This window comes from Phasianus colchicus, chromosome 19 (assembly GCF_987193195.1).
Source record: "Phasianus colchicus chromosome 19, bPhaCol1.hap1.1, whole genome shotgun sequence".
Classification (NCBI taxonomy): Eukaryota; Metazoa; Chordata; class Aves; order Galliformes; family Phasianidae; genus Phasianus; species Phasianus colchicus.
In genome coordinates, this window is record NC_143454.1 from 9,973,417 (window position 1) to 9,987,641 (window position 14,225).

Genomic DNA, 14,225 nt, shown 5'->3' on the forward strand with positions numbered 1-14,225 from the left:
AAACAGCAGAAATTAGCCCCTGTGCTCAGGGCAGGGCTGTGCTCAGACATCGGGATTCCCAAAACACTGTGGGCACACAGATGTGACCCAAAGGCCCCAGCAGAGAGGTGACAACACATCCAGCAGAGATGCTGGACCCAACCTGCTGCTGAGATTATGCTTTGAGCTCAAACACAAACTTTAAATCTGAGCTTTACTGATTCCAGTCCCAGACGTAAAGCTACCAAGACTCAGTATGTTCAATATGAGCACAAATAGGAGCAGGACCAGGATTCGGGTGCCCCAGATTAAACTAAATTGCATGTCTATTACTTCTGAATTCTCTTTTTTCTTCTTTGTTTTGCTTTGATTTTGATTTATTTTTCTGCCATCACAGAAAACAGCTCTGAGATTGGCTGTGCCATACCCTCTGTTAATTCAGCAGAAAGCTGTTCTCCAAAGGAAACATTTGCCACCTCTCCCCAGCTTTGATTTGCCTGTCCTGCTTGCTTGCCAGAGCTGATTCTGAGACGTTCATAGGAGAGTTTCTTTGCACAGAGCCAACCAGCTATTGTGCCCCAGTGATTTTGTTCAAGAAATAGAAAGCGCATTCACTTGTGTGCGAGGAGTTGACACGTGTTTGATTGGTGTGCTTGAGAGCTCGGTGGGGAATACAGCAGCAAAAACACATTCCTGCGAGGAGTTATTTCAAAAGAAAAGAAACAAGGATCCAGGAGAGATAAGAAAATGAATGTCTGCAGAATCTGGGAAAGCCTTGTGCAGAGGGACAGAGACAAAGTACAAGAACGCACTTTATTTGTGACAAGCTTTCCATCCCGAGCAGCCAAACAGGACATCCTGCTTCAGTTCTCCTTCCTCTCTTTAATTAGCGTTGTGTTCGGGACACTGCCATTAATGTCGTCTCAGCATTTCCATGACAAAGCCCTGTTTTTGCAGGACTTTAGGAACTTGGCCCTAGAAAATCTGTTGTGAGCACAGAAGTGCTCGGCCCAGAGGTGGTGGCTCTGTAGGGGCTCGGGGTGTGGGTACCCCTGCAAGCAGCTCCACTTTAGATCCAAACCATTGCACGCCCGTGATTCCTAATCTATATGTTGCTGCAGAGCCCTTTGCTTTCGAATGATTTGCCTTGGACAGCTTGGAGAGAAAATCTCCAGCAATGCTTTCTTCCCTACTTGGCAGCAGAGCCTGGCCAAACTCTGGCCAAATGTGTCCCCAAAAGTGGAGAGCCCCCAAAGTACCATCACAGTGGGAAGAGCAGAAATGCAATTCAAACCTCAGAATAAGCCTGGAACAGAGTGCTCAGAACTGCCCTAGTTATAAACTTCATTCCCATTGTGTTCTATTACACTGCATAACCGCCTCCCTCCAGGTCTCCATGGCAGGAGCTGGAGTTTGTGCAGGCACTGAGCACAAGGGCAGGAGGAGTCCTCGCTCCCATCCCTCGTGCACCCGGCTGAAATTCATCCCTTCAGGGCAGCAGTGGAGCAGGAGCAGTGCCAGCTCATTCTGCTCACCCCTCTAGAGCTGCTCTTGGCCTGAGAGGTGCTAAACATTATTAGCAAAAAGAAAACACTTTTTTTTTTTTTTTTTTTTTTTTTCACAGTGGAAAAAGCAGCCCTTCCGATTGAAAATATTATTGTGATTCTTCCACCCCCAAAGAGAGAGAAAACAGAATCCTTTGTTTCTGTTAAAGCCCCAGGTGCACTGCTGGCAGCCAGAGTGGAGCAGCGCCGGGAGAAGCTGCAAAGCAACATTTTAGCACAGGATACTCCAAAGCAGACAGGGTTAAGCTGAACATCCTTTTGCTGCTGCTCTTTCACTTCCCAATTCAGGGGGTGACACTATGACCCACACCCTGCGCTGGGGATCCCATCCTTGTGCAGCTGATTTCTGAGCCCCAACAGGTGGCAGTTTGCAGCCACGGGTCCTGGTTGGACTGTGGGAATGGGTCACACATGTCACATGCTGTGCTCCTGCAGCAGGGATGGTTCTGCCCCGTTACCACACTCAATGCCCTGCCTTCAATCATCACCAAAGTGAGCTTATGAGCTCTTTGCGCAAAAGAAGCCCACTCTGTTTTCTAGATTTGATTTTGGAACCGGGGATGGGAGCAGGACAGCCTCACAGGGCAGCCCCCAGCACGGGCATGTCATGGAGGGGGACTGGGCTCCATGCTGGTCCCCAGTCACAGCGCAGGGCGAGGCAGGGCAGGAAGGGAGCCGGCGGAGATGAGTGTTTCCTGACTCTCGGGAGCGAAACAGAAAAGCGCTGTCACTCAGCAGCCCCTGCGAGTGCAGAGGCAAGATAACTCCAGACACAGCCACCATCACTTCCCCCCTTTGTCCCTGGCTTTTTTCAGGCCTTCCTGAGCAGAAACGTCTCATCTCCGAAGGAATGTCGTTGCTGTGTGGCCATGTTGCAGAGGGCTGGAGGCTGCTCACAGGGCGTCCGTCCCTGCTGCTGCTCTGTCCCTGCTGCACTCTGATCCAGGCTGGGGGACAGCATTCCTTGCACAAAACCCAGAGGCACACTGTGATTGGAAAGGAGGCATCATTTCCACTCTTTAAATGAAATTGTATTTTCCCCTGGACTCCTTCTGAAAAGAGGATGCTGAGTTTGGCACCCTTTGGGCACAGCTCGCCATACGAGCATCTCTCATTTCAGAAACAAACTGAGCCCGTGTCCCTTCCTCACTGGTGGAAGATGACAACGACCGCTCAGTCACAGCCCTGCCTGGGTCCTGGGGACAAGGGAGGCTGAATTGAGTCCTTGCTCATTGTGAGCCAAGGACTAGGGGGGGGTCACTCTGCTGGGAACAGGAGGCAATGGGCACTCCCATCCACGGCCCTCAGAGAGCACGACAGCAGCGTCCCCAAAGCCAAGGCTGGAATGCAGAGAGGCAGCTTTATTATCTCCCTCCCCGGCCTCTCAGGAACAAAATAATCTAACGGTTCATAGAAACACATTTTTCACCAGGGGATTTTTCATTAGCCCTGGTTTCCTCTCACAGCTCGTTTCCTGGAAGTGCTTTGTGCTGACAGAGGTGGGCAGGAGCTGTGGGATGCAGAGCCACGCGTGCCCAGCTGCACACACATCCCTTCTGCATCCCTGGTTTGCAGCAGCATTGTGATGACATGCTGTGCTCCTGCCCACCACCAGCTCTGTTGCTCTGGGTGATAGATTGCTGCTGGAAAAATACCTTTATTTAATGTTTATCCTAACGTGGAGGCCCGAGCACCTTGCAGTACACAGCGCAGAGCCCACCAGCACACGCTGGCATGGCACAGGCAGCCCGTGGCCCCACTACAAAGCAATCCTCACCACTGTTTGCACGTCAGCCATAAATATTTGCTCCTGGATGTGGTTCTCCCAGGCAAGGTTTCAGCCCAAGAGCAATTGCTCATGATTTTTCTTGTCTGTTTACTTTTAGGGTTCTCTGGAGTTAAAAGCAGCTTTTTTTTTCTGAAGCAACCACATTGGCAGTATTATCACCAATTATTATAATAAGCCAATTGTGGATCTTGTGGCAGCCAAATGCCAACCCACGATGCTGTAAACGGTGCCACTGCTCAGGCACTGAAGTCAAAAGAACACAGGTCCTGTCCTCCCCTTTATGAACTGGGGCTGTACACCCACGCTGGGCTCTGGGGAGCATTTAGTGCCATCTGAGCTCCTGGTGCAGAGTTCGGGTGGCAGCCAGGCAACCCCAGGGAAGGAGGGTTGGGGCAGCGAGGGGGAAAGGATATGGTGTTGCTGGGAGCTGCGGCCGTTTGAAGGCTGTGAGGGAAACAGGCCAGAGGGTTATCCAATCTCCCCATGCAGACATTTCCGCCTGGCGTGTCCCAGCAGCACAGTTGCTCTGCTTCATTAATAAATCACTAATCCCGCCTGCTGCGGCCGCTGCAGAGAGGAAACGGGAAGCGGTGCGAGGAGGGCCGGCGCAGGGTGAGTGTGCTGCTGTGCACGAGGAGGGGATCTCACTGAGGTGCAGCCCATCCTCAGCTCCCCAGCTCCAGCCTTATGTGAAGGATGCTGAGCACCTGGGCATGTCTGCCCACGGTCCTGACAAGGCAGGAAGGACCACAGACATATGTGGTGTGGCACAGCTTGGGGATGGGCAGAAATCTTTACCAATTGCCACAAGTTCCATTCCCTTCTTTGCAGTTGCCTCCTGGCTGAGCTTTCCAAGGGCTCCGAGTCTCTCCAAGGCACTATTTCAGCCCTAAATCCAAGCAGCTTTGTTTCCCCTGGAATACAGATACAGTTTGTGCAAGGGAGCTTGGCAGTTTGACAATTATCAGTGTAGGCTGGAGGGCAAAGGCATGGCTCTCCGCAGCAGTGGCTGTGGGTTCAGCTCCAGTGAGTTACTTCATGCATAGGAACCACTGCCCAGATGCAGCTTGCTGGGAGCTGAAGTTGACACATACACAGTTCAGAGCCAAGAATCAGAAATCCAGCCCTGGCACTTCCCTGTGCAGCAGCCTGGCGGCAGTGGGGATTTTGGGTGCCTGCTTGCAGGAAGGATCATGAAGCAAATCCTTTGTGCATCCCTGCAGAGCAAGCCATAGTGTAGCTGGGGCCACCTGCAGATGTTTAAATGCATATAACAGAGCATCCCACTGGATCAAGATGGATCCTGCTGGATCTCTGAGACCAGCGGATCTGGATTCATATTGGGAAGACAGCAAAGCCCGTGGCACTGAGTCCCACATTGGGTCCTGTGTATCAAAGGATTGACTGCTCACATCCCAGCCTCCAGCATCAGTGATGCACTGTGCCTTGGCCCCAGCGTACCTCAGGACGCGAAGCACCAGATGAAATGAATTCCTGCCATCAGTGCCGTTTCCTGTTTTCCTCTTACAAGGGATCATGCTTCCCCGCAATCCTTGACCCCAAGGATCAGTGCTAGAAAGGATGCAGTGCACCAGGTCTAGGCTGGGTGCAGGGTTGGGCCATATGGCTGTCCCACAACCTGCTGGTTTGTTTGTCCATCCGCACCAGCACAAAGCCACGCGGTGCCTCCAGGCTGCAGCTTCCCCTGGGGACAGGATTGTGTGTTGGAGAGGGGAGAGGCACAGCCCCAGAACAAAGCAAACTACAGCACGGAAAACAAAGCTGAGCCTTTGATACAAACCCTTTTCTTCCCTCCCTGAGCAAGACATCGGTGTCACCTTCTCACTTGCACTTCCACACGACTGCAGCCAGATCCTCTGTTTGGGGACGTGCAGACCTTCATGGCATGCAGTGTTCACGGAAGCATCCCAGTGGGGCAGATGGTGGCCTTTCACCTCCATCAGACCAGACCCACCTCCTCCTCTGCTAGGAAATGATGTCGTTTTAACTTTTCACCATTTCAAAGCGAGTGCTGATTAGTCCCTAATGATGGTGTTTTCACTCTCAGGGGTTGACATGAAATTTCAGCACCGCTTTTGTTTCATTTTCCATCCGTTAAGGGAGTGTCAAAAGTCAGAAATCCCTTCCAGGCAACTCAAACCCAGCTCTCCCCAGGCAGCCTGAGAGCAGAAAACTTCCCTGATACATCAGTGCAATGAAGACAGAGTGTAAGCAAAGCGAGCAGTGCTCTGGGGAATGGGAACATGAAGGCAGCTGGGACATGTACTGAACAAATCCAGCACTTGTGAGCATTCTTGGCAAAGGAAACCCTGACAAGCACTACTCTGGGGGCTGAAGACCAGCTCTGCTGTCCTGCAGGGACAAGACAGGGAGTTCTGCAGCAGGCTCAGCTCCCTGACACAGGGATGCTGCCGTATGGATGCTCTGCTTTTTCTGAGCTCGCTTGTGTGCCCACATTGCAATCACAGTGAGATAAAATCTCCACTCCTGCACACCAGGCTCTCAGCTCCAGTTACAACACACTTAATCCTTGAGCCGGGTTGACATTGCAGCTTGGGGCTGGTTATGTGACCCAGTTATGAGACAGCAAGGCCCCAGCGAGCTGGGAAATGTTAAACACATTGTAATTGGACCCCCGGTGCCTCCACTTTCCTGTGGAAGAAGAGGCCCTGGTAAGAATGTTTCCCCATTCTGGGGCCATCCCCAGTGCACAGCCAGCTCCTGAACCACCTGATAGCAGTGAAACCAAAGGAAATCAAATCCACTTGCTCCTGGTTTATCCCACAAGGAAACGAGAGCAGGGCTCGATGGGGAGTAATCTCCTCGGGGAAGGAAGGGAAGAGCTTGACACTTTCTGCTCCTACTTACACTTTTTTCTTTTCTGGACCTTTCCCACCAAATCTCCTAAAAACTCTGCCACAGAGTGATTCCAGCACTGGGCACTGATGCTGTCAGCAAGGAGCATCCCACAACTCCCAGACTCTCAGCCCAGTCTCTCCTCGGCTCCAAGGCCTTGGGACATTCTCCCAGGTGCTGTTGTGACATGAAGAGCTGCAGTTCCACAAACCTGAAAGCTTTCTGCTTCCGTCTCCAGCACAAGGAGAAGGGATGGGATTGCAAAGTGGGCTGCCTTGATGTACGGGGCTCAGGCAGTTCAGGGGCGGATGCTCTTGTGGCTTGCTTTGCTTTGAAATGAAAACCCTTGGAAGAAAAGAAACCTTGGAGCCTCCTCCAAATGCACTTAATTAATTCACCTTGTCACATTAACATCAAAACAGCACAGCCTGGGCCTCATCTCACACCCACCAAGCCCAGAGAGCTCCACAGTGCTTCCCTAGGGCTGGGGTCATCGGCTGTGTGAATGAGAGCAAGATGCAAAGGACTTGAACCATGAGTTGTGCCAGTACAGCACAGTGCACAACAGGGCCCTTCCCCAATCCCTGCTGGGGATTGAAGTAAGGATGTGTAATGGAAATGCTAAGTCAGGGCTTGAAGCAGTGATTGAGCACCTGGTGGGAAGGCAGGGCCAACCCAGGGCAGCTCAGGTGTTTGCAATGCACTGAGTGACCAGAAGGGCTGGAGCCAGGATCCACCCCTGCCCAGACCTCATTTAAGGGTTGGCAGTGGAAGCAAGAATATCTTGTTGGAGATCCTTGCATGCCTGAGGCCTGCTGAGGGTAAGTGGATTCTTTCCTTTGTTTCTGAGTCTACAGCTGTTGCATTTGTTGTATCCTTGCTTGCTGTAGTCTAGGACTTTCCTACTATGCTGCCATTGCTGTGCTTTACATCATTTTACATCATGATACAGGGTATCATTATGCTGGGTGCACCCCAAGGTGATGCTGCTGACTTTACCTGCACTGATGCAGGCAGCAGCTGGTCTGTGCCTCACTACATCCATCTGGTATTGGTCATGCCCTGAGCCCCAGTCTCTCATTTCCTTCCTCCCTGCTGTTGACCCCAGCTGATAACCTTGGGAAACTCCCTCTGCCCCCAAGGAGCTGGGATGAGGAAAGATGTTGACTTTTAACCCCTTTCTGTGCTTCATCCCCCCTTCCCAAATATGATGACTTCTTCCCCTGCTGCCTCCTTCATGCATCAAGCCCATCCATCTCCTTGCTGCCAGAGGGCCCTTGCACATAGAAGCCTCCAGGACCTCTCAAAGCCTTTGTTACAAGGGGGAAGAGCTTCTCTTACTACCACAACCTTGCCTGCACCCACAGCAATCAGCTCCTCCAGGTGCTTGCTGCTCCCTGCAGCACAGACCTGCCCCATGCTTCAGTAGCTAACAGTGCAGTTAGCTTTATGTCCCTAGGACAACCTTTCATCACCAGTCTCATTAGGTAACGAAAAGGACTTGGGGTCCTGAACTGGGGCAGGAGGCAAAGCAGGCATCCCTTCTCACCTTGGCTTATGGCACTGAGGTAGTGGCACACAGCTGTGGTCCTTAGCAAGGTTTGGTCACTGTAGGGGACCGGGGTGCAGAGCAGTGACAGCAGGGCTGCTGCAGCTCTGCTCACTGCTTAAATCTCCAACTTCAGCCAAGGCACCAGGAGAAACAGAGCCTGACCTCTTCCCCTCCCAGCCTGCTCAGAGGAGCTCCACACACCCAGCTGGGCCCCTGGAGATAAACGCGGGGCTTTGATGTGAAGGGAAAGTGAATTGTGCCATGCAACCCTTATCTGCCTTTTCTTTTGCCCTTGATGTGAAGGAGTAATGTGGGAGAATGCACTCCCCCAAAGACATTCCTGTGCTGTGGGATGAGGGGGTGGTGATCACAGTATGGTGACATGATAGGTGGTGGCCATTCCAGGGCCATGCAGGAGCTCGGGCACAACGTGGGGACACCCAGGCAGATCAGAGGAAGCTCAGTGGGGCCCTGGTCCCCTTGCCTCCTCCAGCAGCCGTGGGAGGCTTTTCTTGGCTCATTCCCATCGGCCAAAGGCTGCTGGCTCACATGGAGGCAAGCCTTTTGCACAGCTCTCAGCACGGCAGGGATGATCATCTTTGTGCTGCACAAACTGCCCTCGTTCCTCATTATTAACACTAACGGGGTGTTCCCAGCCCGAAGAATTACCATAAGTAATCCCAGCCCAGGCGCTCTGCAGGAGCTGTGCACAATGTTTTGCTGTGTCTGGGACTAAATATAGATGAGATGGGGAGGAGGAAGCAAGACTGAGGGTTGGGAAGGGGAGAGGCACACGTGCAGTTGTGTGTGTAGGGGGGGGTATGCTGCCTGTACACATTGCCTGTGTCTGCCTGCATGCTTAGGAAGGAGAAGCACACCCCGCTGCGGCCGCTGGTGCACTCCTTAGAGCTGCTGGGATCAGAAAATGGATGAGGGCTTTGGGGATCACAGCAAACCCTGGGCTGTGGGAGGCAGCAGGAGAGTGCTGAGGGGATCAGAGGGTTTTTTAGGCATTGTTCTAAGCCTCAGGAACACTCCTACGCTGATCGCATCTTGGGAAAGCTTCAAGGGGAAGATGCACATAGCGAAGAGAAGCAGCACCGCTGGGTGACAGGAAGGTGGAGTGGGAGAGCTGCAGAGCTGAGTGCTTCGGGAGCACATTGCTAAACGACAGAAATAAATTCAGCGTCTGGGAATGACTTCGTATGCAGGTTGGGTTGAGGCTGTAGGTTTTGTGTAGGAAGGGGAATAAGGATGTTGGAAAACAAACAAACATTGAAATACTTTGCATCAGGCCCTGCTAATGAAAAGTTTCTTTCTGGAGCTGCCAGGTGGTTTGTTTCCTCATTTTCAGATATGAAATGTGCTTTGGGAAGTGGTGAGTTCTCTGGTCCCAGCTTAAAGAGAGAGAAGGGGGGGGGGGGGGGGGAGTTCTAATAGATATCAAATAACCTCTAGTAAGTAAGGGGGGGAAGTTTTCACTTCATGTGGAGCACATGAGCAAAATGAATCCAAGAAGGAAATATGCCAGAAAAATTGTCTTTGGGCCTGGCCCTGTCTGATCTTTGTGTGTTTTTTAGTGCAGCTACAAACACTCATTTGTTGCCCTGCTGCTGGGGGCTCAGGGCAGCAGTGTGCAATGCAGCAGTGGTCAGGTGTGCTTAATTCACATTGGGTGCTGCTGTTTGAAAGTCCTCTGCAAACTCCAGCTCCTGGCCTCAAGGCTTAGCTGCAGCAGAGGCCATTGCTCTTCTAGGCTCTGCCATGTGTTACTGTTTATTTGCTCTGTGTGCCAGCAGAGCCCCCAAGTACACAACCATTATGTTTGAATAGCAGCTGCAAATTTTAGTTTGATTTGGCAGGATGGAACCCTGGGGCTCTCCTGGCTGTGTTTGAAAGAGTTGTTGGGTCTGAAAGGTCTCCAATGCATGAGGTTGTGGTCCAGAAGAGGTGAAGGAGAAAACCACTTGGAAACAGCAAAAAGAAAAGGAGGGGAAAAGCTTGGTGATGGTAAAGAAAGAAATGGAGCCAGATGTGGTGCAGACCCAGCATGGCACAGCACAGAGCTCATCTTGTGCTGGGATATGGGACTCTTCCCAGTTCCTGGAGGCACAGCCCATGTCCAGCTCACAGCTGAACCCACATTTCTGTGTCTCTGAAGGTGGGATGTACACAGGGCTCAGCATTCCCAGCCCAGTGGTGGCACTCCATCTCTTGAGGCAACAGACACAGTGCAGGCTCTGGCTACTGATGCAAAGCAACGATGTTCTTGTCTCACCCTCCAGCATGCTCTGACATACTTCCCCTGGATGCTCAGGGCTGCCATGCCCCCACTTTTGAAACACCCAGTGGGAGGCTGGGAACATTAGGCTGCTCTCCCAAGGAGATTTTCCTTCACAAAACACAAGGAAAGCAGGGGGTTTCACATGTGGCAGGCAAGGCTCAATCCCTTTTCTCAGCAGCCAGTGAGAAGAAGATGGAGGGGGGGGACAGGAGATGGGTCCCCTGCACTGCTGGGATGGCCAGTGCTTTTGTTCCATGTTCAGAGGTGAAGGCAGAATTGGGATGTTTGAGGAGTTAAAGCTGTACTGATGGCATGGGACAACCATGCAATCGTATCAGGCTGGATTTCTCTTAAAGAGTGATGAATTATTTGCACAGGCTGCCCAGGGAAAGGTGGGGGGGAGGGGATCCTTGTCCCTGAAGGTGCTCCAGAACAGTGAGCATGTGGCACTTAAGGGCATGGTCAGTGGGCATGGGTTGGTGATGGACTGGGGCGGGGGGGGGGGGTCTTAGAGGTCTTTTCCAGCCTTAATGATTCTGTGATTCAATGTCACCCATAGAACTCTACTCCCTCCTCCCCATCCCCAGCTCTGGCCCCACAGCCCCTCGTCCCTTGGGCTGGTAGACGACAGGGATGGGCGTGGGACCACCGGTGTCCTGCGGGCAGCCCGGTATGTGTCGCTAGATGGCGACAATGCCTCAGGAATGGCCTCCGGGGCTGGTAGGGCTGAGCCCCATGAGGCTGCTGGAGGGTTTCCCGTGTCCTTATAGGGTTTCTCGAGGGGCCTTCGTGTCTTCCATAGTCACCCAGTGTTCCTTTAGGCACCAGTGTGGGGCCACCATGGGGCAAGAAATCTGGGGACAAAAGGGCATACGTGGGGCTGGGTCGTGCACCCTGCAGCCTCTTTGAGGTGCGTGAGGATGTGTGAGGTCACCCCAGCCATGATTCCCAGCCAGTTTAGGTGCAGAGGAGGAGTGCTTTGCACCAGGCCATGATGGCAGCAAGACCCACACCAGCATGGTGACAGCAGCATGGAGGGAAGTGCTCACCCTGCCCTACAGGCTTCTATAGGGCACAGGACCATCCATCCAACCACGGGGACCCCCCTGCTGCAGGGTGTTCCCCCTGGTACAGAGTGCCCCCTCCATTGCCTAGAGCAGCAGATGGCAAGCAGGGATGGACAAGAGGAGCCTGTGTTGCAATCTAAACAAAGACATGATAGACCTTGTGCATGGGTGTAGGAGGCTTCCCAGCTCACTGCAGCCTCACCTGATGGGGCTGTCCCTCATCACCACCAGCTCAGCAGCCATTTTATGGCCCCAGCACTCCTTGCATGTACACGTGGTTCTCTTCTCTGCAAGCTTTGTTTTTGCTCTCTTTTAATCTTAAGTCTGAGTTCATTGCAGCCTGAAAAGCTACTTTTTCTTCCAGGTAAGGAAAAGGACAGGAAGTGTCTCTGGTTTGAATACCAGAGCAATAGAGGCTGCTCTCACCTGCTGGACTGCTGAGTTCCTGTAGAGTACATTAACGTTTATGAGCAAAAGCTGTTTTCTGGAGAGAAACAGGAAGATGGGCTTTGAGTCAGAAGATCCAGGAAGGCTTTTTCTGTGGGAGCCCTAATGCAGAAAGCTGTTATCTTCTGGCTCAGGAGCTGACTTGTGGCAGGATAAAACAACTCCTTCCCCTTGCCAGATTGACATACTTTTAAATTTAGTACATCTTAACCAAGTGAAAGCAGCAGGTATGAGACAGGAGTGGGTTTCTCAGGGTTTCACACCCATTATCCACATCACTGTCATGTTTCTGACCACTCCTACTCTGGGTGTACAGGTCAAGATGCGGAAGGCAATGGGACATCTGGATGTGCCCCTTTGTCACCATCCCCACCTCCTCCCAGTCCCACTTTCCTTCCCATTGCACAGGCCATCCCTGCAGGGCTGCTTCAGTTCTTGTTCCCATCTTACCATGAGAATGGTTGAGAATGGAAGAGCCCAGAGATCTGTACATCTTGTTTTCCCTCCAAGGAAACTCAGGTAGAGAAGTGAGAAGTATCTCATTTCATGACTAGACCTCCCCAGGCTGAAGGCTGTGAACCTGTGGGGTGGTCTAATGCACCCTGCAGCACAACAAAAAGCCCTTCATAGCTCTGAACACCAAACCTTGTTGGATGCAGGCAGGGGGTGTGGATGTGCACCTACTGGAGCAGGGTCTGCTGTCCCCATCCATGTGAAATCATCAGTGATTCCCTTGGAGGTACAGAAGCCCCCCAGGTGGAAAGCAAACCCCTCACTCAGCTGCATGCATCCCCAACATGGCCCTGGTGGGGCTCATGCTGCCAGTGCAGCCAGTTCTCTCTGGGGCAATGGGCCACTCCAGGACAGGAATCTGCAGCTTTAAGGCACAGCCTGGCTCTAGAGCAGGTTGTTCTTCCCATCCTCCTGTGACCTGCCAGAGTCAACTTAGCTGAGAGTAATTAGTGTGGTTATCAAGGGAAGAGGTGGATTAATGTGGGAAAGTCATTGATGAAGGCAGAGAAGGGCAGATGCTTTCCTGGAGTCCCCAATCAATACAGACCTTGGAGGATGAATGCGGGCTTCAAAGAAAAGCATCAGTGAACAATTGAATGCTTTTAGCTCCCGGATGGCTGCTCTGCCTGAAGCAATGAGTGAAATACAGCACAGGGGCACCCTGCACACTCTCACAATTATCCCTCACTTGTGCCACTGGAGGACCCTATGCCCATCAGGCACCCCTGTGAGAGAAGGATGCTGGTGGGGTGGGAGGGAGGTGGGCACTGAGGAGGAGGTTGTAAATTTGTGCCTAAGCCCCTGTTCTGCTCCCTGGAGCCTCTGTGCTCTTTGCCCTGCGTGTTGGCCTACACTGGTCCCCGCACAATGACTGTGCCAGCCCTGCAAAGTCTCTTCCTCCTGCTGTTTTGCTTTGCTTTAATTGTGCCATGTGGAAAGTGGGTCAGGAGAGCTGGGAAGGTGGCACACTTTGTGCAGGGAACGAGCTGCCTTGGCTAGTGGTGACATCAGGCTGGTGGCCATTGCATCTCCCATGTGCCAGCAGTCCTGCCTGCAGTCCACATGCCTAGAACTGCTCTTTGTAGGTTTTGTAGGCTTGGAAGGTGCGGAGAGGTGTTCTTCCATTGGGGACAGAACACTCCAGCTCCCCACTGTGCCACCCTGCAGCATGCAGCAGCTTTACTCGAAAGCTGAGCAGGGTGTGATGGTGCTGCAGAGAGGGGAAAAAAAAAAAGCAAAACAAAACAAATCACAGCACGTTTCTTTTTTTGCACTCCCAGCCCTTTCTCTGTCATCCCTGCTGGAATGCGCCTCCGAATTCCTCTCTGCGTGCTGCTGCTGGCTTTGCCTCTGATTGTTTGCAGCGATTGCGTTTTTCCCACACTCCGGATCATGGTGAGGGATCACCCGTGGCTCCGTGCCGGCTCCCTATCAGCCCCAGCACAGTGTGCAAGCACAGGCAAAGCAGCAAGTCGAGAGTTCTGGCGGAGTGCAGTGGGCGCTGCGTGATTCGGAACTGAATCACCCCATGTTGGGGCAGCTCCCCTCTGCTCCCAGCCCAGCACCTGTACCAGGTGCATGGTGGGCAGCTCCTTCACCCCCTTGTGCTGCACACAGCTCTGTGTCCATAGGGTTGAGCAGGGCAAGAGGTGAAGATGGAGCTCCTGTCTTTGATGTACTCCTCGTCGCTTTGGTCCCTGTCTCCATTTCAGATGTCTTTGCTTGCTGGTGAAGCTTTGGGTTCCGTCCTTCATCTGAGCAGCTGGGTTTTTGCTCTCTGTATCCTGTGGTGAGGGAAGAAGTGGCAGCAGGGGCTGTTTTTAACTCCTGCATGTTGTTTCATCTGTCCCCTGCCTGGTGTCACTTCCCTGCTCTGTGCACGCAGGACAGCTGTGGTTTCCATCAGCCTGGACACGAAGGGGAGGTGCCCATGCCCCGGTGCTGGGATGTCACAAAAACAGCTGGGGCCAGCTGTGGCCCATTCCCAATTCCATGAACCTGGAAGGCAGAACCCACCTATGCTCTCCATTGCATTAGCCTAGCACCTGGCAGCTATTTCCCCTCCCAGCAGCCTAAGGTCCCCTTTTAGAGCCCTGAGGACCTCCAGCAGGTCAGGATGCATCTGCAAGCCAAGCACCAAAAATCCAGGCAT

At 52.6% G+C, this 14,225-nt stretch overlaps 1 long non-coding RNA gene across 1 annotated transcript; it reads left to right on the forward strand.

The window, feature by feature from the left end:
• The first annotated feature begins 7,005 nt into the window (after nucleotides 1-7,005).
• On the forward strand, nucleotides 7,006-13,433 carry LOC116234325 (uncharacterized). Its single transcript, XR_004168110.2, has 3 exons — nucleotides 7,006-7,031; nucleotides 11,478-11,787; nucleotides 13,354-13,433. It is a non-coding gene; the product is annotated as an uncharacterized LOC116234325 (long non-coding RNA).
• The last annotated feature ends 792 nt before the right edge of the window (nucleotides 13,434-14,225 follow it).